The 26,959-nt window shown below is 39.2% G+C and overlaps 1 protein-coding gene across 3 annotated transcripts in view; it reads left to right on the top strand.

Moving 5' to 3' along the window:
- The first annotated feature begins 3,199 nt into the window (after positions 1-3,199).
- CYSLTR1 (cysteinyl leukotriene receptor 1) overlaps positions 3,200-26,959 on the top strand; it is a 54,736-nt gene continuing 30,976 nt past the window's right edge. The window contains exons 1-2 of one of the 3 annotated variants that reach the window (XM_074391418.1): positions 3,201-3,679; positions 14,207-14,295. The gene's annotated coding sequence lies outside the window, so the exon portion shown is untranslated. Of the gene's footprint in view, positions 3,680-14,206; positions 14,296-26,959 lie in introns of all 3 variants that reach the window. The other 2 variants (XM_074391419.1, XM_003936843.4) reach the window with 2 other exon arrangements.

The following is a 26,959-nucleotide window of genomic DNA, read 5'->3' as shown; positions in this document are numbered from 1 at the left end:
GGTCTTTACCTAATTTCTCCATTACTGGTCCTCTCTTGAAGGAAAAGTTGAGGTAAGGGCAAGTCTAACTGGCTCCAGTTCCCAGGCTTGGAGACCATTAAGCAAGTTCCCTGACCACACACACCCAGCAGACTATTTCTCACCTCAGCTGCCAAAACTTCCTCCAATCCAGCCCACTTCCCCATCCATATCCATCTTCAGCTGAACTCAGGGGCAAACACTAAGCAGCAGGAAGTAAGCCGGAGCTCATCATAATTATGACACCTTTCATTTGTATAACGTTTTGTTCTCTTTTCATTGCACGCTTATGTATATTTTCTCTTTTGGTCCTGTCAGGACAGAAAGGCAAAAACTGCATGAATTTATGTAAAGGAGCTCCCTCATCCATGCTAACCAGATCCCACCCCTGCAAAACACTTTAAAGCCCACACATAGAGTCACACACACTCAATGTGCTTGAACCATGCTCAGAGATCCACACTGAACAGAAATAAATATGTAGAGGTAGAAACAAATCTGCTTACTCTTCATTAGATGCCCAGAAACCTGGGTTTGTTTCCTAGCTTTGGCACTTAATTATATGAACTTCTACTAATGATATTCTTTACCCCAAACTAGGTGTTAATTTTAACATCTGTCCTAACTTTTTGCTGTTTGATGCAGTAGCCACATTCACATGTGGCTATGCTATTGAGCCCCTGAAATGTGGCTAGTATAATTTTAAAAACATGATAATTTATTTATTTTATTAATTTACATTTAAGTTTAAATAATCAAGTGTCGCTAGTGGTTACCACATGGCTAGTGGTGACAGCAGAGAATAATGTAGGGAGTAATGTAACATTACTTAGATGATCTGTGCCATCTCTCCTATGTGGGCTATGCTGTTCTGTTCACAGGGTTAATTCAACCTCATCCAGCACTACCAGTTAGAGGGCCCTTGCCTTACTAAAAATGACAATACAGGGTTTTCTTAATACCCATGGAATAGGTCCTGGGGCAGGAAGAAGGAAAGTTGTAATAGCCATATTTCCACAGCCAGCCTGATTTTTGTTTTTATTGTCCCCATGTTTTTATAAACTAGAACTAAAAGGTGAATCATTCATACAGAGAAACCTTTAGGCTAAACTTAATATATTTCCAGGAGACAGCTTTAGGCTAAACTTAATTTAACAAGCATATATGTATGTATACAGCTGGGCTTTGACTATACTCATGCCCTTTATCTCCCCTTCCAAAGTGCCCATTAGTATTGGCTGTGAAAAAAAAATTCAGTCCTAAAAATGACTCTTTTTTATTTTGTGGTAAAATAAAGGCATCTTGAGAGAGCCTCTTTCTAGCCTGTTTTCTCATTTATAATATCAAAGAGTTGGACTAGATTTATTTATTGAACAAACCAAACAAGGCAATGAGCCAACAGCTGAGGACACAATAATAAATCAGACATGTCATACCCTCAAGAATTCAATTTAATATAAAGTCTGAACCAGATGATGATTTTTCATTATCTCTTTCAGCTCTAGATTCATATAAGATATGAATCCTGTCACTCACATGTGAATGCTGTTGTGACTAAAAATTATTTAACCTTCTACCAAAGTCTTACTTCATTAGGACAGATTTCCCATCCAACTACATGTTATCCCCCCTCTCCCTCGCCATTCCCTATTTGGTCTTCCCTACCTCAATAAGAAAGTAAAGGAGTCTAGGAAAATGAGTGAGAGTAGAGAGACAGCAGCAGAGAGGTATCATTCTGGCACTTCAACCCTTCCTAAAGTGAAAGAGAATGTGAGAGTAGATAAGTAATGAAGATGGATGGATAAGAAGAGAAAAGATAAAGAGATGAAAAAAGGAGACAAGAAGTCTGACGTCATTTACAGCAAATGTGGTATAAATTGATCCAGTTGTACAAGGCAAAGACCCATTTGGGGATGGGTGGATCACTGTTTTTCCCATCCCTCTGGAACAGAGAATTAGCTAATACAAGAAACAAGTAGGGGAGCATAAAGAATAACCACAAGGAACACCCTCTCTGCCACAGCTATTTTGGTGCCAACTTGAAGCTCAAGCATCTAGCCTCTTTCTCTTTTCTTCATTAACTAGGTATGAATTGCCCTTCCACTGTAGCTCAAAATGGCCATACCATTTCAGACTGGAGGAGAAGTAATAATTCACATTTTGTCTCACTTATTAACTTTCCTATAGATCTTTGGGGATCCAAACTCAGTCGAAGAAATACTAGTTTGAATATCAGTTTAGTTAGTAAGACTCCCTAGGAGAGGATTAGAAAGGCTGGTCCTGAATCCAAATGTTACCATCCCTTCTAATGTGGTTGGATAGCCTTTTCCTGCAACCATCACCATCACCACCACAATCCAGAGCCCTGTGAAAGGAGATAAAGATTCAAGGGGTCTAAGAGCCATTGCCCCAGGTTGGTTGTGAGGTAATTCTTGTATCTAAAGATGCAAAGTTTGAGTAAATGACTTTGTTCCTACAGCAGGTAGCAAGCCAGAGGTTACTGCTGGGCCCATATTTTACGAGTACGTAAAACTAGTTATTAGTTACGGAGCATGTTTACAAAGTGTTAAAATCAGCATATTTATGTCCATCTCCATACAGAATCTTCTTAATATAATTCCATATAATTGATGTAACTAATTCACATCACAGTCTTATCAACTTGGTTTGTAACATCAAAGTGCTGCCCCAGGCTTCAATCAGCACGTACCGAACTGCTATGTCCCTATTCTCCAGAAGCCAGAATGAGCCCTCCACAGCTCTAACGCCTCAGAGCCTAGCCGAAAGCCGAGAGCACTTGCCTGATCCTCCAAATTCCAAACACGGAACCACTGACAGCAAGCTCCATCATTCCAGATCATCTTCACTAGCACAAAAAAAGAAAAACCCGTTTTAATCCAATGGAGGCAATTTATTGTTATGAGGATTTCAGGAAACAAAACTCAAAAAGGAACCAAAAAGGAAAAGGCTTTTTAGAGTGTGGATAGAGCCACAAGTGTCATTAAGGAGAGCGAGACAGAGACAGAGAGATGAAATATATGTTCCTTAAGATCAAGTTTCACATAATGCCAGTTATATTAGCATATACTGGCAGGATTAACTTTCCCCACCTACAAATAGTCTAATGACCTCACAATCATTGAAATCAGAGAGAACTAAGCTGAAGAGAGAACACTCCTCCCTGCTTCCCATGGTAGAGCAGCTGAATAATTTCCTGAGAATTGTATTGCTGGAGCTAGGAAGAAAAGTTTACTAAACACACACGCAACTTGCAAATCTCCAGTTTCTATTCTTCCTTCCTCTCTGTCCCTTCCCCTCCCCCACTTTCACCAGAGAAGTCAGACTCCGGGAGTGCTTTAACAGTTTGAAGCCTAATCTGAAAGAGGAAGAAGAATTTCTATATATTGGCTAGCAAATGTGCCCTGCCCTTCCCCTCTTAAAAATAGCAGCACCTCATCTTTGAAAAGAAGCTTGCCTAAAGAGCAGGCACTCTGTGAATGGACTGTGCTTCTATGACGTTATAAAGTATCTAGATTCTATGCAGCTCACCAACAAGGATTAGCTCTGCCAGGACTTGTAGACTGAATTTACTGAAGACTTGGAGCAGGCTTCTGAGAGCAAACGCAAAAGGACAGTAAACTGTGGACCTTGAAGTTAGCAGGTAAGGAGACTCTATTCAGTACTAGGACCAGAACAATATTTAGTAAAATGTTGCTAATAGTAAATTTTAGCAAATTCCCAGGAGTTTGGGGATAAGTTATCTGCCTTGCCTGCTTTAAGTTTGGGTGCTAGCATGAATTCTTTCTGGTTTATATCTTAGCCAGAGATTAATAATATGATCAGACTGTCAACAAATATTGCTCAGTGCTTCTGCTAGGGCTCAATGTGGCAAAATACAGAGGAGACACTCCACAAGCCTCCAGTGCCTTCGCAATTAAGCCAGAAATATAAGACATACTTTCAAATTCCATTTTAAGAGTTCAGTGGACTTTCTCTAATATAGTGGCAGTTTCCTTCAAAATGGAAAATAAATATATATTGACTACTGAAGGTAAACCAGTGGAGAGTAAAATTTTCACAAGGTAGTTTCACATTTATTATCCCACCTGAATCTTTCAACATCCTATAATTTAGACAAGGTAAGTGTTACTGTCCCTGTTATGAATGAGAAAATAAACTTAGAGAGGCTAAAAAGTTTTCTTGAAATACATCATACAACTAGAAATTGGCCAGTTCTGGCCAGAGATGGTAAAAATAAAGCTCTCTCAACTATAAATGAGTATAAGAAAACTGCATGATCTATTTAGTGAGTTAGACACACCTGGTATAGACTACGTTTACACAGAGCCAACTATTCATACATTTTAATAAAATCTTTAGCCAGGAGCATTTTTCTACTTAGTGGCAAAAAAGCTGTTTTCAAGAGTAGACAAATGGGTTAGTGAGCTCCACCTACAGAATTCAGTTGCTCTGCCTTCCAGTATTCTGATTATTTTGAAACCTAGAGAGAAGCTATGATACCATATGTCTAACAAATGATTATTTAAAATGAAACTGTAACTAAATCTGAACTAGATTGCACACTATTTTAAATAAAAAATATTTCTATTTTTACAATGCATTATGAAATACGAAGGACTGCATTACATTTAAAATATATTAGAAAAATTTGTTTCTAGACAATTTTAAATTTATTGCAAGAAGTCTTAATCATTCAAAAAATGTTTTTTTTTTTTTACTATTAATGGCTCAATTAGAACTAAAAGACATCTGTTCGTACATCATAAACAACCTCAAGTGCTATATTTACATTCATCCATGACAAAAAACTGTTCCCCAGTTTTCCTATGTATTGACTACACCAGCGAACCAGGGTTCCTCCAAATAAAATAAGTCAATTTGGGAGCCAGTGAGCACAAAGATAATGGTAAGTTAAGAAAAGTTTTCGATTTGCTTTTAGACTTAGTCTAGCATGTTAGTGTATTCCTAACCCACAATCATCAATTCTCATTTTTCACTACCTTTCCTTAATGAAATTTTGATGCATTAGAAACTATTTATCTGACATAAAAGCAAGATTCTTCTACAGTACAGAAAATTATGAATCTGTATTTTCAGTATAATTGGCCGATAATAAAGGGAAGGCACTGATTCTTAAGGTACATACCCAACCTTGTGAATTCAATACCATCAAGAGAACTTTCATAATCTCCTGAAAGACATTGCCCTGTATGAACCTCTACTTTGGTCCATTTTGTTATTCTCATGTTCTTAACACCTAACAGTGGCTGCTCTAAACTATCCTGCTGCATGGATTTCAGTGGGAGAGAAACTGGGTAACTGGGAGTCCACCCTTCCTTTGACATGTAAACAGCTACACATTCTCTGGCAAGTTAACAGCCCGTTAGTATTTCTCAGTTCGTTCGTGTATCAAATGCAGTAATGAGCTGATAGTAATATTTTCTAAATCTCTTAAAATTATTAATATAAAATTTGAAAGCAACTTGAAAATAGAAACCACCATCAGAAGGATTTTGTTTAAATTCCATTCATTCCAGGAGGATAAAACGCATAACAAAACTGATTGCATGGGGAGACAGTAGGGCTAGCTACCTTCCACTCCCTAGACTATATTTCTAGGTCAGGGACATCACTCTTAAGTCTCAGCAATCTCATCCTACTCTTAGGAACCGTCAGTAGGATCCAACGCTCTGAATTACAGTTGCCACTAGCCCTGTAATACTTATGCACACCTCAATGTGAACTCTGAAAGGAATAAAATATTTAAGAGTCATATTTAAGAATTATTTCTGTGAAAGCACTATCTACCTTTTGTCATTACTTGCTATTTTAACCAAGCCCGTTGATTCTTAGTATTATATGCTAAGGATTAAAATAGTTTTTTGCACCAAGTTCTGAATGTAACACAATATCCCACTACTCTTTCATAAAACCAATTATTCAATCACATATTTGGTTATAATACAAATACGTTTTTAGAATATATAAGTATGTAGTGTGTGTGTGTGTGTGTGTGTGTGTGTGTGTGTGTGTAAAATAAAAAGACCTAAAGTCACTTTATCCCTCACTAGAGTGTTATTTGTGTTTCAATAATATCTATGTGGTATGATTTAAGGGTCACTGAGAAAAGCTTTCCCAGTTCAATCAGATATGAGCAAACTGTTGAAAGATATGTCTATACTAGTCAACCCTACAAAAGATAGATTAGTCAATATGCCAGTTGCTTTGCAGTGCAGAAATAAAACTGCTGGCCGGGCTCAGTGGCTCAGCACTTTGGGAGGCTGAGGAGAGTAGATCACGAGGTCAAGAGATCAAGACCATCCTGGCCAACATGGTGAAACCTCGTCTCTACTAAAGATGCAAAAATTAGCTGGGCATGGTGGCATGTGCCTGTAGTCCAGCTATTCAGGAGGCTAAGGCAGGCAAACAGATTGAACCTTGGGGGCGGAGGTTTCAGTGAGCTGAAATTGCACCACTGCACTCCAGCCTAGCGACAGAGCAAGACTCTGTTTAAAAAAAAAAAAAAAAAAAAAAAACCTGCTAAGAAGTCTGATAGACCCATAGCAAGAAGTACATATCCTCATCCCTACAGAAAAGGCAATAAAGGAAGCCATTCCTTTATCTAATTTGATTAGATAAATTCAGACATCTTAGGTCTATTAATTCATGTTACAATCAAGGTGCTAAAACACCCTCAGATGACAATACTTTTGCCTTTAATTAAGAATTCTTTAGGAATTAGTAGAAAAGGTCACTGTATAAATTCTTCTAACCTGCTGCTTACTTCTGTCTCATCCCACTCCATCTCATCATGACCTCTCCTTTCTTTGTGCCCCACAGTCCTTCTTCTATATTGGGGGTTGGGCACATATGAGAGAAAAAAGAAGAAAAAATATTTTAAATATTGGGAATAAGTTAGGAAGAGATTGTTACAGAAATAGATGAAAAGAGACAGAAAGAGTAAACAGGCCCTTGGATATTTAACACATACTTAATTTTCCTTTTGATGAATAAAATGTCATCTTGTTTAGAGTGCTTGCAGAATCAATACAACCCAGACATTTGAGCTCCTACTTAAATGTAACTGATAGAAAAGAAACAAGAGCTCAGACCTAGACTTAGGGTCCTTAAGCTAAAGAAAAAAAATAGGAAATATTTGGGCATTCTTTTAGTTCTCATCAATCCCTTTTCCCTAAAAGGGAAAAAATATCCAGTTTTGAATAACGTTTCAAGATGTCTAAAGTATATGACTTGTTAAGACTTCTCATGTATTTCAGATTAACAGTGTTTGTTTTTACAAAGGGTTATCTTCGTGTTGTCATGGATTCAACAAACTAAGTGGAATTGAGCTAATAATAACAACAGTCAATCATCTCAGATGTGTCTTACATACTTATTCCAAAGTTCCTAGGAAATGTTCAGGCCTCAGAAGATAATAAAGCTTCTTTTCATTCCAAATTGGTTACCATTCATGTTTGATCCGAATTTGAATTCTTACTTAAGACAAAGGACCTTAAATAAAAAGCAATCTCCTAGAGAACAATTATTTTGCAAGAGTCAGACATCCAATTGCCAAGATGATAAAGCAGGCCTCAGAGTTAGCTGTGAGCAATGACCTCAGAACATCAGAAGATTCCAAGCTGCTGGTAATTAGATAGAGAGTTATAGAGATATTCCTGGAAAAAGGTAGGCCCTCTGGTTAGTGCTTTACAAAAAGTTCAAAAGTATGTATGTAGATCGTAATACATTTCTATCACTCAAACCGGGGTTGAAAGTATCCTCCATTATACACCGTCACCCACACTCATGTGTTCCTCAAGATCTCTATTGCCTTTTGGTAACTTTCATTTCCCTTAAGGCCTGGTCTTTTGCATCCTTTTAATTTGATTACACTGGATAAAGCTTTTTGGCACAGTACAATGGAAGGGGACAGACACACAGTCATTCATTCTGAATGCCACAATCCATGGTCCTTTTTGGTTTGACGGTGCCATGTGTTTAGATTCCAACTGTCTGACAACAGAATGGACTGAATCGATGGGTTTGACATTCTCCCCTTAAGGAGAATAAGAGTCTACAGAAGAAACACCTGAGAGCTGTCAGCAACAAAGTATCAGTTCCCCCATAGTTTTTTAATACCAATGAGAATACATATCCTTGGAAATGTATTCCCAAAAAGCATATCCCTGTGAGCAGCACATCTCTGAAAATACCAAGTAAGAAAGCTACTTATTGTAATGATAGAGCTAAAGTGATCACAGATTGGAGGATCTTTCTGCCCTCCTCCTCCAAATCTTTTACTACCATGGAGGAAAGCCACTGGGATCATTAGTATAGCCTGATGGTTTGTAGATGAAATCTCCATAGAGGATGAGTAACTTTAGTTAATCAATAAATGATCACTCAATAAACATCAAATACACATTTTCCTATGTGCAAAGAGAGAGATGATTGTGGATTGGTGTGGTCAAAGTAGGTGAGCCTTATATGAATAAGAAAGAGAATAATAAAAACTTACATTTTACAGAGCTTTGTAATTTATAAAACACTTATATTTGTTGACTCTGCTATTCATTCAGATATTGATTCAACAAACATTAATAAGTGCCTACTGTATCAAAAGATTAATACAGTATTGTCCCTACCTTCCCTGAGCTCAGAATTACAGGATGGCACAACCAACTTTTTTTCATTTGACAGTAATAGGCTACATGGAGAGGAGGAAAGAGGCCACTGGGGAGTTGCTCAAATAAAAACAGGGCTCTACTGATCTGCACCCTTTTAAAATATGTTTTCTGCATCCTGCCGCTGCTCAGCAGAAGAAAAGGAAGTATCAGTTTTAGGAGCCCTGAGTCCCAGCCTCCCCACTTCCTCTTCTGCTATGGCCCTGCCCTCATCACCCCACTTCTCTTGGCAGTCTTCCAACACACCGACTATCCGATGCTTGCCAGTATTTACTAGAAAGGTAAAGGCAATGTTGGGAGGCATATAGCTTAGTAGAATCATAAAAGTACCTCCAGATACTGATTTAATCTTTTTGTCTGTGCTGTTGGTGCAATCCAAAAACACTCATCAGTCCCACTTAGACCCTATAATCAAACACTTCCTTCGTTGAGTCTTTGGATTTCCATTTGTCACTGACATAGTTCACTTTTTAACTCTCCTCCAGCCCCACCAGACCATTTATGCCTTCTTTGTTTTAACCTCTTTGCCTTCCCTTTCTGCTCAAATGTGTAGATTCAATCTGTTGCACTCCCTTTCCTTTCTTCTCTGGTGATTTGTAAAGTGTCCATGATTCATGGTCTCCTGCACGCTTTGTGAATTTGCAGGTTTCTTTTAAATAGATTCAGCCATACTAGATGTATCCACATTTTATCATTTTACACCATTATTTAGATTCTTGCATAACAGCACCCACATTTACACATAAACACACATACACACACACACGCGCGCACACACACACACATGCAAACATGCTCCTTCCTCTGCCCCTAGACATCCGCCCTGGGAAATTAGATAATCTATTACTGAAAAGCGCTTAAAACCACACAGTTACTCTTCCAAGTTGCCCAATTAGGAGAGGAAAAAAGCAAAAAATGAATAAAGCAACTCACTGCCACTAATGAGCTTACTGTCTAAATGTGTGTGACAGACATGTAAGCAAAAAGTGTAATTACAGCACTGTAATAAATGAAAGAATAGAACCATGCACATGGGAGTATTCATAGAGAATTATAACTTCAATCTAAATCTTGAAGTATAGGTAGAAATTTGCCAGGTTCACCTCCTGATTATGTAAGTGTGAAAGAGGATGCATAGATCACCCTCAAGAAGATAAGCCATAATGAGATAAGGATGCTGAACTAAGTTGATTATAAAAAAAAAAAAAAAAGAAAGAAAGAAAGAAAGGGTCAGGAGGTATTGCAAAATAAGAATCAACAGCACTTAATGAGGGATAAAATAAGGATGGTGTGGAGTCAAAGATGACTGTCTGTGCCTGAGTAACTGGAAGACTATTACTGTCATTGAAAAAAAAACAATGAGGAAGTTAATTTTGAAGAGAAGGATGTATTTGTTTGAAAACATGTTTGAAATTTTTTTAACGGCAAGAGATCCAAGTAGAGCAATCCAATTAGCAGCTGAAAATGAGAGACTAAAGTTTAGGTAAGTCATTTGTGACTGTGATGAACAGAGACCTGAGTCATCCACATGGAAGTTTTCTTTTTAACTTCTTCTTAAGTTCAGGGGTACATGTGTAGGATTTGCAGGTTTGTTACATAGGCAAATGTGGATCATGGGGATTTGTTGTACAGATTATTTTATAACCAGGTATTAAGCCTAATATCCCTTATATTTCCTTATCCTCTCCCTCTTCCCACCCTCCGCCCTCCAATAGGCCCCAGTGTGTGTTGTTCCCCTACATGTGTCCATGTGTTCTCATCATTTACCTCCTATTTATAAGTGAGAACATATGGTATTTGATTTTTTGTTCCTGCATTAGTTTGCTAAGGATAATGGCCTCCAGTTCCATCTGTGTCCCTAAAGGACGTGATCTCATTCTTTTCAGTGTCTGCATAGTATTCCATGCTGTATATGTCACACATTTTCTTTATTCCGTCTATCATTGACAGGCATTTAGGTTGATTCCATGTCTTTGCTATTGTGAATAGTGTTGCAATGAACATATGCATGCATGTGTCTTTATAACAGGAGGATTTATATTCCTTCGGGTATATACCCAGTTTTGGGGTTGCCAGGTCAAATGGTATTTCTGTCTCTAAGTCTTTTAAATTTATGTAATTTTAATAGTTTTGGGGGAACAGGTGGTTTCTGGTTACATGGATAAGTTCTTTGATAGTGATTTCTGAGATTTTGGTGCACCCATCACACAGGCAGTGTACACTGTATCCAATGTGTCATCTTTTATTCCTCACCCCTTACCCCCTTCCCTGAATCCCCAAAGTCCACTATATCATTCGTAAATCTTTGCATTCTCATAGCTTAGCTCCCACATTTAAGTAAGAATATGCAATGTTTGGTTTTCCATTCCTGAGTTACTTCATGTAGAATAATAGTCTCCAACGCTATCCAGATAGCTGCAAATGCCATAATATCATTTATTTTTATGGCTGAGCAGTATTCCATGGTGTATATACACCACATTTTTATACCGTCATTGGTTGATGGGCATTTAGGCTGGTTCCACATTTTTGCACTTGTGAATTGTGCTGCTATAAACATGTATATGCATGTGTCTTTTTCATATAATGAATTCTTTTCCTTTGGGTAGAAACCCAGTAGTGATATTGTTGGATCAAACAGTAGTTTTATTTTCAGTTCTTTTTTATTATTATTATACTTTAGGTTCTGAGGTACGTGTGCAGACCATGCAGGTTTGTTACATCAGTATACATGTGCCATGGTGGTGTTTTGCTGCATCCATCATCCTGTCATCTACATTAGGTATTTCTCCTAATGCTATCCCTCCCCAATCCCCCCACCCCCTGCTATTCCTCCCCTAGTCCCCCACCCACCAAGGCCCAGTGTGTGATGTTCCCCTCCCTGTGTCCATGTGTTCTAATTGTTCAACACCCACTTATGAGTGAGAACACGTGGTGTTTGGTTTTTTGTTCTTGTGCTGGTTTGCTGAGAATGATAGTTTCCAGTTCATCCATGTCCCTGCAAAGGACATGAACTCATCCCTTTTATGGCTGCATAGTATTCCATGGTGTAGATGTGCCACATTTTCTTTGTCCAGTCTATCATTGATTGGCATTTGGGTTGGTTCCAGGTCTTTGCTACTGTAAACAGCACTACAACGAACATACCTGTGCATGTGTCTTTATAATAGAATGATGTATAATCCTTTGGATATATAACCAGTAATGGGATTGCTCGGTCAAAAGGAATTTCCATTTCTAGATCCTTGAGGAATTGCTACACTGTCTTCCATAATGGTTGAACTAATTTACACTCCCACCAACAGTGTAAAAGAGTTCCTTTTTTTTTTCACATCCTCTCCAGCATCTGTTGTCCCCAGATTTTTTAATGATCGCCATTCTAACTGACATGAGATGGTATCTCAATGTCATTTTGATTTGCATTTCTCTAATGACCAACAACCCCAAGGCACATAATTGTCAGATTCACCAGGGTTGAAATGAAGGAAAAAATCCTAAGGGCAGCCAGAGAGAAAGGTCAAGTCACCCACGAAGGAAAGACCATCAGACTCATAGTAGATCTCTCAGCAGAAACCCTACAAGCTAGAAGGGAGTGGGGGCCAATATTCAACATACTTAAAGAAGAGAACTTTCAACCCAGAATTTCATATCTGGCCAAACAAAGCTTCACAAGTGAAAGAGAAATAAAATCCTTTACAGACAAGCAATTGCTGAGAGATTTCGTCACTACAAGACCTGCCTTACAAGAGCTACCAAAGGAAGTACTAAACATGGAAAGGAACAACCAGTACCAGCCACTGCAAAATTGTACCAAATGGTAAAGAACAACAACACAATGAAGAAACCGCATCAACTAATGGGCAAAACAACCAGCCAGTAACAAAATGGCAGGATCAAATTCAAACATAACAATATTAACATTGAATGTAAATGTCCTAAATGCCTCAATCAAAATCCACAGACGGGCAAACTGGATAAAAAGTCAAGACCCATCAATGTGCTGTATTCAGGAGACCCATCTCACATGCAGAGACTCATATAGACTCAAAATAAAGGATGGAAGAAGATTTACCAAGCAAATGGAGAACAATAAAAACAGGGGTAGCAATCCTAGTCTCTGATAAAATGGACTTAAAACCAACAAAAATCAAAAGAGACAAAGAAGGGCTACATAACAGTAAAATGATCAATGCAACAAGAAGAGCTAACTTTCCTAAATATATATGCACCCAATGCAGGAGCACCCAGATACATAAAACAAGTTCTTAATGACCTACAAAGAGACTGTTTTAGCATTTCTTGTAGTGCTGGCTTGGTAGTGAAGAGTTCTCTCAGCATTTGTTTGTCTGAAAACCACTTTATATCTCCTTCATTTATAAAGTTTAGGCCTTCTGGATACAAAATTTATAGCTGAAAATTATATTCTTCAAGTAGACTAAAGATAGGTCCCCAATCCTTTGTGGCTGTAAGGTTTCTGCTGAGAAATCTGCTGTTAATCTGATAGATTTTCCTTCATAGGTTACCTAATGTGATGATCTTTTTGCAATTAATTTCCCAGTAGTTCCTTGAGCTCCTTGTATTTGGATGTCTAGATCTCTTGCAAGGCCAGGGAAATTTTCCTCAATTATTCCCTCAAATAAGATTTCCAAACTTTTAGATTTCTCTTCTTCGTCAGGAACATCAATTATTCTTAGATTTGGCCATTTAACATAATCCCAAATTTCTTGGAGGCTTTGTTCATTTTTTTTATTCTTTTTTCTTTGTCTTAGTCTGATTCATTAATTCAAAAGCTGTGTCTTCTAGCTCTGAAGTTCTTTCTTCTACTTGTTCTAGCCTATTCTTGAAACTTTCCGCTGCATTTTGTATTTCTCAAAATATGTCTTTCATTTCCAGAAGTTGCGATTGTTTTTTAAGATATCTATTTCTCTGGAGAATTTTTTATTCATATCCTGTATTTTTTAAAATTTATTTGAGTTAGTTTTTACCTTTCTCTGATATCTCCTTGCATAGCTTAATAATCAGTCTTCTGAATTCTTTATCTGGCAATTCAGAGATTTCTTCTTGATTTGGATCTATTGCAGAGCTAGTGTGAACTTCTGGGGGTACTACTGAACTCTGTTTTTTCATATTACCAGAATGACTCCTGATTTCTTCTCATCTGAGTAGTCTGTTTCTTAAAATTGTTATTGAATTTATTTTTGATTGTACTGTGGGTTTTTGGATTTGGGGTGTTTTGTCCCTCTTAAGGATCTGACTTTAATGTTTATTTTAGCCTAATTTGATTCTTGATGCTTACTCTATATGAGATCCTTAGTTATAGAGTCTTTGTGCATTGGCTTTTCCCAATGCTGGTTCTAGTAGTTATTATTCTTGGAGTGTGATCAAGTTTACTGTCTCCAAGGAATTGAAGTGGCAGGGATCTCTCAAAGCTTATCACATTCTCCCATGGTGTATACTTTATTCATTTATTTAATTTTTTCCAGGTGTTTTATTTACTGAGTTGATAATTCAGTCTTCAGGCCAATCAAGGAGGTAACCCTGGGTGGGCACCAGACGTGGCTAAGGCAAACAGGTAAATGTAATATTCAACAGTGGGCCAAGGTCTCGGCCTTGATGAGGGTGTCTGTGGGAGCTCTCAATTAGATGTGCTAAGGTTTTATCAGTGTGAAGGGTGGGAGCTACCTCAGCTCTTCTGCTAGGTCTTCAGGAAAGCTATTTGCCTCACGGCCTCACTCCTGTTCTAGTATTTCAGTTATTCAGATCAGAAAGGCATCTCCTTTCATCTATAGAAATGTTAATATTCCAAATAGGAAGGAATTGTGACTTCCTCTTGTGCAGGCCTGAATCTGGACTGTGCTCCTTCTGTGGGGCTGTGCTCACCCTGGATTTTTCCAGAAAGGCTATCTGTAGGTGTCTCCACACTGCATTCCTGTGGGGGAAGCCCCAGTTGTGTCTGCAGTGGAGTGCCAGAGAGAAACAAGAACCCTTTCTCCAAGTTCCTTCATGATCACAGAGACTACCGGCCTGTTGGGGTATAGGTGCAGACTTACCCTACTGTACCCAACACTGCAATTGTGCCTCTGCTGTGAGAAACTAACCACCAGTGGAAAGATCTGGAATTCAAGTTCTATTGTTCAGATTCTTTGTAACCCAAGGTGATCCCTTGATGTGGTGTTCTACCCCTTCCCCTAAGGATGGGGCTTCATAGAGCCAAATGGCCATGATTGTTACTACTTTTCTGGGTCTGTCCACCCAGTGGGAATACCAAGCTTAAGGCTGGTGCTGGGAAATGTCTGCAAAAAGTCCTGTGAGGTTATCTGTCTTCAGGTCTCCCAACCATGGATACCAGCACCTGCTGTGGTTGAGGTGGTAGGGGAGTGAAGTAGGCTCTGTGAGAGTCCTTGGTTGTAGATATGATTAGTGTGCTGGCTTTCTCAAATACTGGTTATACTAGCAATGAAGTTGTATAGTGGACAGACTCAGGACCTCTGGTTAGCCAGGACCTTGTGGGTACAGGTAGTGGTATTTGCTGTTGTTTTCTTCTTCCTAGGAGCAGGGTTATTCTGTCATGTGTTCCTATAATAGCCTGAATTGGTTGGCCTCCAGCCAGGAGGTGGTGCTTGCAAAAGAGCACCAGCTGTAGTATTAGCAGTAGGATATCAGATTGCCCTTTGTTGGCCGAGGGCGGTATTCTCATTACTCAGGTGATAGGTAAGTCCATAAAGCTCTCAAAGGTGTATGTCTTTTGTGTTCATCTACCAGGACAAGTAGAGAAATAGTATCAGCTGTGGGCAGGGTTAGGCAAGTGTGAGCTCAGACTCTTCTTAGGTGGTGCTTGCCAAAGCCACCATGAGGGATGGAGATGTGGTTCTCAGACCAATAGGGTTATGTTCCAGAGGGGATTATGGCTGCTTCTGTTGTGCCATATAGTTCGCCAAAGAAGTAGGGATAGCTGGTAGTGAAAGGCCTCACCCACCTCTCACACAGTTGGCAAGGCCAGCCTCACTCCCATAGTGTTCCATTAACAGTGCCAAGTTTAGATCCAGGCAGCTTGCTTGTGCAAAACTCAGACCTTGTCCCAGGCCATAAGCTTCCCCACTGAGCAAGCAAACTGGGCTTTCAGGTCTTGCCCTTCCCTATCTGCCCACAATGTCAGCTGTGGCTCCTGCATTCATATCTGCAGCAGTTCCCATTTGTTCCCTGGCTCCTGCTCAAGAAAGTTAGTGCCCAGTTAAAATTGCTGCAAAATTCAGTTGGAAGCTTCTTACACCCTGTGACCCCTCCCTAATTCCAGTGGGTGCCTTCCTCAAAGGCCCTTGTGAGATACAATCAGGGATGGCATCACTGGGCTCAAGGTGGAGAATGGAGTGCCTATAAGGCTTTTCCCACTGTTACTTTTACTTTTATATGTGCATGGTGTCCTAAATCCGTTCCAGGCCTAGGTAAGGTTAAATCCTCCCATGATCTGGACTTTCAAATTCCCCAGTGAGGATGTTTGTTCAGAGGCAGGTTTTCACCCTCTCACTCTTTGGGAACTCACAGATTTTCACCGGACTTACAGAATTTATAATGGCATGCCAATTCCTTCAAAGGATCTTTGAGTTCTTTTGGTTTTCCCAGTATGTTCCCGCAGTGGTTCCTGGAGCAAAAGTTTGCAGTTTGATTCTCCATACACTGTTCTGTTCATCCAAGTGAGATATGCATGTTATCCCTGTTTTCTATCTACAGTCTTCTTCAAAAGTTATCTTTTAAACCAGGAAAGTTGATAAATATTCCAAGGGAAAAATAGAGGCAAATAACTGAGGACCAAACCTTGGCCTTTTACAGATTTTTGTCTGCAGTGATTACCTCAATTGACTGTCTGAAAATGTGTTATTAATTGAAGGGAGATCAAAAGTAAGAGGAGAATGAGGGTGGCAGTATGGTAGTAGAACTGGTCTGATGGCCATAATGCCTGTGTTCTACTCCCAGCCCTAGCTATGTGCTCTTAAAGAAGTCACTGCCACTCCAAACCCAACACCAGGTTTTGAATCTTACTTTTTCACATGTCAAAGTCTATTGGTACACATCTCAAAGATCCCTTCTAGCTCAAACTGGCACCTATCCTTAGAATAACAAAGGGCACATTCTACTGACATAGGTTAAAAATATAATGTTCTCCATGAAGAAAGACATAGAATCTCACTAGTCACTTATTGTTTTCATGCAGTACATGCAGATGACTATGCAAACTGCTCTAGAGGAAAAATGAGAAAGTGTAAGGGGAAGTAAAATACTTGAATGAGAAGGCATGAAGACAAAATTCCTCCTTACAAGAAATTTGCAATCTAGTTGAAGCTACTGGTCTTACTTTCAACTCATTCCCAGTAAATCATATTTCAGTTTTTAGACATAGCTGTAACTTTTGTTGAATGAGGAACAAGCAGCTTAAATTTAGCTCTTGAATGAAGTTGTGCTTATTAATTCTTGCTTTTGTAGAATATTCTGAAAAAAAATTTCTCTTACTTTTTCAAGAATTACACCAAAAGAAAGAGAAAATAATATAATAAATGACGTATAGGTCTAATGTGCCTCAATAAGGCAATTCTGACATGAGTTAGTCTGATTCAACACATTTATTGGGCACTAAGTATAATTTTCCTTCCTAGGTTCTGCAGAAACTATACATAATAATTAGATCTGACTTTGATCCTCTTAAAAGTTGATAATTCACAGGTAAAGATGAGGTAAATACACAAATTACTATTTTTTAATTTTGTAATGTTTAATTTCTGTGGGTACATAGTAGGTGTATATATTTATGGGATACATGAGATGTTTTGACACAGGCATGACATACAGAATAATCATATCATGAAGAATAAGGTATCCATCCCCTCAAGCACTTATCTTTTATGTTACAATCAAATTATACTCTTTTAGGTTTTTTTAAATGCACAGTTAAATTATTATTGACTACAGTCACCCTATTGTGCCATCAAATAGTAGGTATTATTCCTACTTTCTAATTTTTTGGTATCCATTAACCATCCCCACAGCCCCCAGACCTTCCCACTACCCCTCTCCATCTCTGGTAACTATCTTACATGGTTTGGCTTTGTGTCCCCACCCAGATCTCATCTTGAAATAGAATCTCCACATGTCAAGGGAGGTACTTGTTGGGAGATGATTGGATCATAAGGGCAGTCCTCCCCATGCTGTTCTCATGATAGTGAGTGAGTTCTGATGGTTTCATATGAGGCAGTTTCCCCTCTTTTCTCTCTTTCTTGCTGTCTTGTGAAGAAGGTACTTGCTTCTTCTTCACCTTCCACCATAATTGTGAGTTTCCTGAGGCTTCCTCACCCATGCAGAACTGTGAGTTCATTAAACCTCTTTCCTTTATAAATTACCCAATCTCAGGTATTTATAGTAGTATGAGAATGAACTAATACTCTGTCCTTCCACCCTCTATTTCCATGAGTTCAACTGTTTTTATTTTTAGATCCCACAAATAAGAACATGCAATGTTTGTCTTTCTTTACCTGACTTATTTCACTTAACATAATAATCTTCAGTTCCTTCCATGTTGTCACAAATGACGGGATTTCATTGCTTTTTTATGACTGAAGAGTGCTTCATTGTGTATATGCACTACATTTTCTTTATCCTTTCATCTGTTAATGGACACTTTGGTTACTTCAAAATCTTGACTACTGTGAACAATGCTGCAAAAAACATGGGAGTGCAGATATCTCTTTGATATACTAATTTCCTTTCTTTTGGATATATGGGAGTTCTATTTTTAGTTTGGTGAGAAACCTCCGAACAGTTCTCCTTAGTGATTGTACTAATCTACCTTTCCACCAATGGTGTATAAATGTTCCCTTTTCTCTACAACTTACCAGCATTTCATTATTGCCTGTCTTTTGGATATAAGCCATTTTAAATGGGATGAAATTATATCTCATTGTAGTTTTGATTTGCATTTCATTGATGATCAATGTTGAGCAGCTTTTCCTATGCCTGCTTTCCATTTGTATGTCTCCTTTTGAGAAATGTTTTTTTCAAATCTTTTGCCCATTTTTAAATTATATTATTAGTTTTTTTCCTTTAGAGTCTTTGAGCGCCTTACATATATGGTTATTATCTTATCAGAGGAGGTAGTTTGCAAATATTTTATCCTATTCTGTGGGTGGCATCTTCACTTGGTTGATTGTTTCCTTTGATATGCATATGCTTTTTAACTTGATGTAATTCCATTTGACCATTTTTGCTCTGGTTGCTTGTGCTCTTGGGGTATTACTCAAGAAATTTTTCCCACACCAATGTCCTGGAGAGTTTTCCCAATGTTTTCTTAGAATTGTGGTTTCAGGTCTTAGATTTAATGTTTTCATTTTGATTTGATTTTTGCATATGGTGAGGGATAGAGGTCTAGTTTTATTCTTCTGTATATGTATATCCAGTTTTCCCAGTCCCACCTATTGAAGAGACTGTCTATTCCTCCAGTGCATGTTCTTGGTACCTTTGTCAAAAATGAGTTCACTGTAGATGTGTGAATTTGTTTCTGGGGTTTTTTTTAATTCTGTTCCGTTGGTGTATGTACCTATTTTTATGCAGGTACTATGCTATTTTGGTTACTATAACTCTGTAGTATAATTTGAAGTCAGGGGAGGTGATTCCTTCAGTTTTGTACATTTTGCTTAGGATACCTTTGGATATTCTGGGTCTTTTGTGATTCCATATAAATTTTAGTATTTTTATCTATTTCTTTGAAAAATATAATTGGTATTTTGATAGGAATTTTATTGAATCTATAGACTGCTTAGGGTAGTGAGGACATTTTAACAATATTGATTCATCCAATTCATGAACATGACATAGCTTTCCATTTTTTAATGTCTTCATCAACTTCTTTCATCAGTGTTTTATAGTTTTCATTATACAAAGTTAATGCTTGGTTAAATTCCTAAGTGTTTAATTTTACTCATGGCTATTGTAAACAGGATTACATTTTTATTTTATTTTCAGGTGGTTTACTGTGGGCATATAGAAATGACACAGATTATTATTATTTTTCAATATATATTTTTATTGCATTTTAGGTTTTGGGGTACATGTGAAGAACATGCAAGATTGTTGCATAGGTACACACATGGCAGTGTGGTTTTCTGCCTTCTGTACTCTCGCCTGTATCTGTCACTTCTCCCCATGCTATCTCTTCCCACCTCCCCACCCCCCCCTCCCCCATTTCCCCCCAACGGACCCCAGTGTGTAGTGCTCCCCTCCCTGTGTCCATGTGTTCTCATTGTTCAACAACCGCCTATGAGTGAGAATATGCGGTGTTTGATTTTCTGCTCTTGTGTCAGTTTGCTGAGAATGATGGTTTCCAGGTTCATCCATGTCCCTACAAAGGACGTGAACTCATCGTTTTTGATGGCTGCGTAATATTCCATGGTGTATATGTACCACATTTTCCCTATCCAGTCTATCATCGTTGGGCATTTGGGTTGGTTCCAGGTCTTTGCTATTGTAAACAGTGCTGCAATGAACATTTGTGTGCACGTGTCCTTATAGTAGAATGATTTATAATCCTTCGGATATATACCCAGTAATGGGATTGCTGGGTCAAATGAGATTTCCCTTTTTAGGTCCTTCAGGAATCGCCACACTGTCTTCCACAATGGTTGAATTAATTTACATTCCCACCAACAGTGTAAAAGTGTTCCTATTTCTCCACACCCTCTCCAGCGTCTGTTGTTTCCAGATTTTTTAATGATCGCCATTCTAACTGGTGTGAGATGGTATCTCAATGTGGTTTTGATTTGCATTTCTCTAATGACCAGTGATGATGAGCATTTTTTCATATGTTTGTTGACCTCCTGTATGTCTTCTTTTGTAAAGTATCTGTTCATATCCTTCACCCATTTTTGAATGGGCTTGTTTGTTTTTTTCTTGTAGATCTGTTTTAGTTCTTTGTAAATTCTGGATATTAGCCCCTTGTCAGATGGGTAGACTGCAAAATTTTTTTCCCCTTCTATTGGTTGCCAATTCACTCTACTGACTGTTTCTTTTGCCGTGCAGAAGCTGTGGAGTTTGATTAGGTCCCATTTGTCTATTTTGGCTTTTGTTGCCATTGCTTTTGGCGTTTTGGTCATGAAGTCCTTGCCTACGCCTATGTCCTGAATGGTTTTGCCTAGATTTTCTTCTAGGGTTTTTATGGTGTTAGATCTGATGTTTAAGTCTTTAATCCATCTGGAGTTAATTTTGGTGTAAGGTGTCAGGAAGGGGTCCTGTTTCTGCTTTCTGCACATGGCTAGCCAGTTTTCCCAACACCATTTATTAAAAAGGGAGTCCTTTCCCCATTGCTTGTTTTTGTCAGGTTTGTCGAAGATCAGATGGTTGTGGGTATGTTGTATTTCCTCTGAGGCCTCTGTTCTGTTCCATTGGTCTATATCTCTGTTTTGGTACCAGTACCATGCTGTTTTGATTACTGTAGCCTTGTAGTATAGCTTGAAGTCCGGTAGTGTGATGCCCCCTGCTTTGTTCTTTTTGCTTAGAATTGACTTGGCTATGCAGGCTCTCTTTTGGTTCCATATGAAGTTTAAGGTGTTTTTTTCCAGTTCTGTGAAGAAGGTCATTGGTAGTTTGATGGGAATAGCATTGAATCTGTAAATTACTTTGGGCAGTATGGCCATTTTCACGATGTTGGTTCTTCCTAACCGTGAACATGGAATGTTTCTCCATCTGTTTGTGTCCTCTCTTATTTCGTTGAGCAGTGGCTTGTAGTTCTCCTTGAAGAGGTCCTTTATGTTCCTTGTTAGTTGTATTCCTAGGTACTTTATTCTCTTTGTAGCAATTGTGAATGGCAGTTCGTTCTTGATTTGGCTCTCTTTAAGTCTGTTACTGGTGTATAGGAATACTTGTGATTTTTGCACGTTGATTTTGTATCCTGAGACTTTGCTGAAGTTGTTTATCAGTTTCAGGAGATTTTGGGCTGAGACGATGGGGTCTTCTAGATATACAATCATGTCATCTGCAAATAGAGACAATTTGATTTCCTCCTTTCCAATTTGAATATCATTTATTTCTTTTTCTTGCCTGATTGCTCTGGCTAGAACTTCCAGTACTATATTGAATAGGAGTGGTGAGAGAGGGCATCCTTGTCTAGTGCCAGATTTCAAAGGGAATGCTTCCAGTTTTTGCCCATTCAATATGATATTGGCTGTTGGTTCGTCGTAAATAGCTTTTATTGTTTTGAGATATGTTCCATCAATACCTAGTTTATTGAGGGTTTTTAGCATAAAGTGCTGTTGAATTTTGTCAAAAGCCTTCTCTGCATCAATTGAGATAATCAGGTGGTTTTTGTCTTTGGTTCTGTTTATGTGGTGAATTACGTTTATGGACTTGCGTATGTTGAACCAGCCTTGCATCCCCGGGATGAATCCTACTTGATCATGGTGGATGAGCTTTTTGATATGCTGTTGCAATCGGTTTGCCAGTATTTTATTGAAGATTTTTGCATCTATGTTCATCATGGATATTGGCCTGAAATTTTCTTTTCTTGTTGAGTCTCTGCCGGGTTTTGGTATCAGGATGATGTTTGTCTCATAAAATAATTTGGGAAGGATTCCCTCTTTTTGGATTGTCTGGAATAGTTTCAGAAGGAATGGTATCAGTTCCTCTTTGTATGTCTGTTAGAATTTGGCTGCGAACCCATCTGGACCTGGGCTTTTTTTGGGTGGTAGGCTCTTAATTGCTGCCTCGACTTCAGACCTTATTATTGGTCTATTCAGGGTTTCGGCTTCTTCCAGGTTTAGGCTTGGGAGGATGCAGGTGTCCGGGAATTTATCCATTTCTTCCAGGTTTACTAGTTTATGTGCATAGAGTTGTTTGTAATAATCTCTGATGATGGTTTGGATTTCTGTGGAATCTGTGGTGATATCCCCTTTATCGTTTTTTATTGCATCAATTTGGTTATTCTCTCTTTTCTTTTTAATTAATCTGGCTACTGGTCTGTCTATTTTGTTGATCTTTTCAAAAAACCAGCTCCTGGATTTATTGATTTTTTGAAGAGTTTTTTGTGTCTCTATTTCCTTCAGTTCTGCTCTGATCTTAGTTATTTCCTGTCTTCTGCGATGTTTTGAGTTTTTTTGATCTTGCTCCTCTAGCTCTTTTAATTTTGATGATAGGTTGTCAATTTTAGATCTCTCCTTTCTTCTCATGTGGGCACTAATTGCTATATATTTTCCTCTAGAGACTGCTTTAAATGTGTCTGGTATGTTGTGTCTTCATTCTCATTGGATTCGAAGAACATCTTTATTTCTGCCTTCATTTCATTGTTTATCCAGTCAACATCCAAGAGCAAGTTGTTCAGTTTCCATGAAGCTGTGCGGTTCTGAGTTAGTTTCTGCATTTTGAGTTCTAACTCGATTGCACTGTGGTCTGAGAGACTGTTTTTTATGATTTCTGTTCTTTTGCATTTGCTGAGGAGTGATTTATTGCCAATTATGTGGTCAATTTTAGAGTAGGTGTGATGTGGTGCTGAGAAGAATGTATATTCTGTGGATTTGGTGTGGAGAGTTCTGTAAATGTCTATTAGGTTTGCTTGTTCCAGGTCTGAGTTCAGGTCCTGGATATCCTTGTTGATTTTCTGTCTGGTTGATCTGTCTAATATTGACAATGGGGTGTTAAAGTCTCCCACTATTATTATGTGGGAGTCTAAGTCTCTTTGTAAGTCATTAAGAACTTGCCTCATGTATCTGGGTGCTCCTGTATTGGGTGCGTATAAATTTAGGATCGTTAGCTCTTCTTGTTGCAGTGATCCTTTTACCATTATATAATGTCCTTCTTTGTCTCTTTTGATCTTTGTTGCTTTCAAGTCTATTTTATCAGAGATGAGAATTGCAACTCCTGCTTTTTTTTGCTCTCCATTTGCTTGGTAGATCTTCCTCCATCCCTTTATTTTGAGCCTTTGTGTATCCTTGCATGCAAGATGGGTTTCCTGGATACAGCACACTGATGGGTTTTGGCTTTTTATCCAATTTGCCAGTCTGTGTCTTTTGATTGGGGCATTTAGTCCATTGACATTTAGGGATAGTATTGTTATGTGTGAATCTGACACTGTCATTTTCACGCTACCTGGCTCTTTTGTTGGTTAGTTGATGCAGATTCTTGATTGTGTTGATGCTCTTTTACGATTTGGTGTGTTTTTGGAGTGGCTGGTACTGCTTGTTCCTTTATATGTGTAGAGCCTCTTTCAGGAGTTCTTGTAGAGCAGGTTTGGTGGTGATGAAATCTCTGAGTACTTGCTTGTTCACAAAGGATTTTATTTTTCCTTCACTTATGAAGCTTAGTTTGGCTGGATAGGAGATTCTGGGTTGAAAGTTCTTTTCTTTAAGGATGTTGAATATTGGCCCGCAGTCTCTTCTGGCTTGTAGGGCTTCTGCTGAGAGATCTGCTGTGAGTCTAATGGGCTTCCCTTTGTGGGTAACCCGACCTTTCTCTCTGGCTGCCCTTAGCATTTTCTCTTTCATTTCAACCCTGGTGAATCTGACGATTATGTGCCTTGGGGTTTCTCTTCTTGAGGAATATCTTTGTGGTGTTCTCTGTATTTCCTTGTGTTTGAATATTGGTCTGCCTTGCTAGGTTGGGGAAGTTTTCCTGGATAATATCCTGAAGAGTATTTTCCAGCTTGGATTCATTCTCTTCATCACATTCAGGTACACCTATCAGATGTAGATTGGGTCTTTTCACATAGTCCCACATTTCTTGAAGATTTTGTTCATTCCTTTTTGCGCTTTTTTCTCTGTTCTTGCCTTCTCTTTTTATTTCATTGAGTTGATCTTCGGCCTCTGATATCCTTTCTTCTGCTTGGTCAACTCGGCTGTTGAAGCTTGTGCATGCTTCACGAAGTTCTCGTGTTGTGTTTTTCAGCTCCATCAATTCACTTATATTCCTCTCTATGCTATCCATTCTCGTTAGCACTTCGTCCAATCTTTTTTCAAGGTTCCTAGTTTCTTTGCGTTGGGTTAGAACATGTTCTTTTAGCTCACTGTAGTTTCTTAATACCCACCTTCTCAAGTCTGATTCTGTCATTTCTTCACCCTCCTTCTCCATCCGGTCTGGTTCCCCTGTTGATGAGGAGTTGTGATCCCTTTTAGGAGGAGAGGTGTTCTGGTTTCGGGAGTTTTCATCCTTTTTGGGCTGGTTTCTTCCCATTTTTGTGGGTTTATCCACCTGTTGTCTTTGTAGTTACTGTCTTTCAGATTGGGTCTCTGAGTGAGCTTCTAGTTCGTGGATGCTGAAGTTACTTCTTTTTTTTTTTTTAAGCTTTCCTTCTAACAATCTGGCCCCTCTCCTGTAGGACTGCTGAGGTCCTCTCCGGGCCCTGCTTGCCTAGGGATCACCTGCAGCAGATGCAGACCAGTAAGGGTTGCTGCCGGTTTCCTTTTCCGCTATCTTTGTCCCAGAAGGATGCTCGCCTACTGTCAGTCTGTTCTCTCCTTTATAAGGCGATTCTTTGGATCTATGGGGGTCAGGGAGCTACTTGAGGAGACAGTCTAGCTTTTATTGGGGCTTAAGTCCTGAGCTGTGAGCTCCGTTGTTCATTCAGAGCTGCTGGGCAGGTATGTTTAGGTCTGCTGCAGCTGAACTCATAAAGCACTTTTTGTTCCCAGGTGCTCTGTCCTGGGGAGTTGGGGCTTTATGAGTTTCCCTTGCACTACTGCCTTTTTTAATTTTTCTTTCAGGTGTGACCTGCCCAGATAGCAGCACGCGTAGCCACTGCCTGCCTGCAGAGGCTTTGCTGAGCTGCTGTGGGCTCTGCCCAGCTGCCCTGTGCTCTTCCCTACAGTCCTGTATATATGGGCGTAGTTAGAACTGTCTTGGCAACGGTGGCCCCGCCTCTGTTATGGCAGACTCTCTCTGTTGTGGCAGGTTGCCTCGGCAACAGCGGGTTGCCTGAGCAATGGCGGCCTGCCTCCGTAGTGGTGGAGAGTCTCAGTAATGGCGGACGCCCCTCCCCCACCGAGCCTCACTGTCCTGGGTCAGCTGTGCTTGGTTTGAAGGGCTCAACCCAGAGGGTTTCAAATTACTGTTTTTGTTTTCGTTGTTGGGGGTGGGGGGCTGGGACCAACCGAGCCTGATCACCTGGCTCCCTGACTCAGAGTCTTTTCTTTTAAGTTGAAGGACCCCGCGTTCCAGTAGCTTGTTGGAAAGGCACCGGGATCTCCCGTGCTGCGACTCACTGAGTAGGCTGAAACAGCGGAGCCGGCTCCTGGCAGATTTTTTGCCTAGGAATCTCCTGGCCTGACTTGCTATTTCAGATGAATGGTCAACTCTGCAGTCTCAGGGCTCCGATCGCCAGCTAATAGGGCTTCCAGACCAGTGGCTTTTGTACAGAGAACCGCAGTGACAGGGCGTGGTCAAAGCAGCCCCGCGGGCGCCAAAACAGCCGCAACGGCTGGGACTGCGGCGCTGGCGACCCCTCTGCCTGGGTATCTCTGGTCTGTGGGCAATAAAAATACGTCTGGAAATGCGGTGTCCACTCACTCTCTGCAGTTTCACTGGGAGCTGAAGTCCTGAGCTGTTCTTAGGCGGCCATCTTCCCAGCATTCCTATTTCGACACAGATTATTTTATGTTGATTTTGTATCCTGCAACTTCACTGAATTTGTCAGTTCTAATGGTTTGTTGGTGGTGTCCTTACATTTTTTCAAGTATAAAATCATATCATCTGCAAGCAGGGATAAATTGACTTCTTCATTTCCATTTTGGATGGATATCTTTTGTTTTTCTATTGTCTGATTGCTCTAGCTAGAACTTCCAATAATATGCTGAATAATTGTAGTGAAAGTGGGCATCCTTGTCATGTTTTAGATCTTAGAAGAAAGGCTTACAGTTTTAACCCAATTAAATAAGATACTAGCTGTGGATCTGTTATATATGGCTTTTATTAGATTGAGGTATGTTTCTCCTATCCCCAGTTCTTTGAGTTTTTATTATAAAGGGATGGTGAATTTTAGCAAATGTATTTTCTGTATAAATTGAAATGATCATATTGTTTTTGTCCTTCATTCTGTTGATATGATGTACACATTGAATGACTTGCATATGTTGAACCATCCTTGCATCTCAGAAATAAGTCCCACTTGGTCATGATGAAGGAACTTTGTAATATATTGTTGAATTAGGTTTGCTGGTGTTTTTGAGGATTTTGCATCAATATTCCTCAGAGATATTGGACTGTAGTTTTCTTCT

The sequence above is a fragment of the Saimiri boliviensis genome, chromosome X (assembly GCF_048565385.1).
Source record: "Saimiri boliviensis isolate mSaiBol1 chromosome X, mSaiBol1.pri, whole genome shotgun sequence".
Taxonomy (NCBI): Eukaryota; Metazoa; Chordata; class Mammalia; order Primates; family Cebidae; genus Saimiri; species Saimiri boliviensis.
Note: the sequence above shows the minus strand (reverse complement) of the source record. Positions and strands in the feature narration are given on the sequence as shown.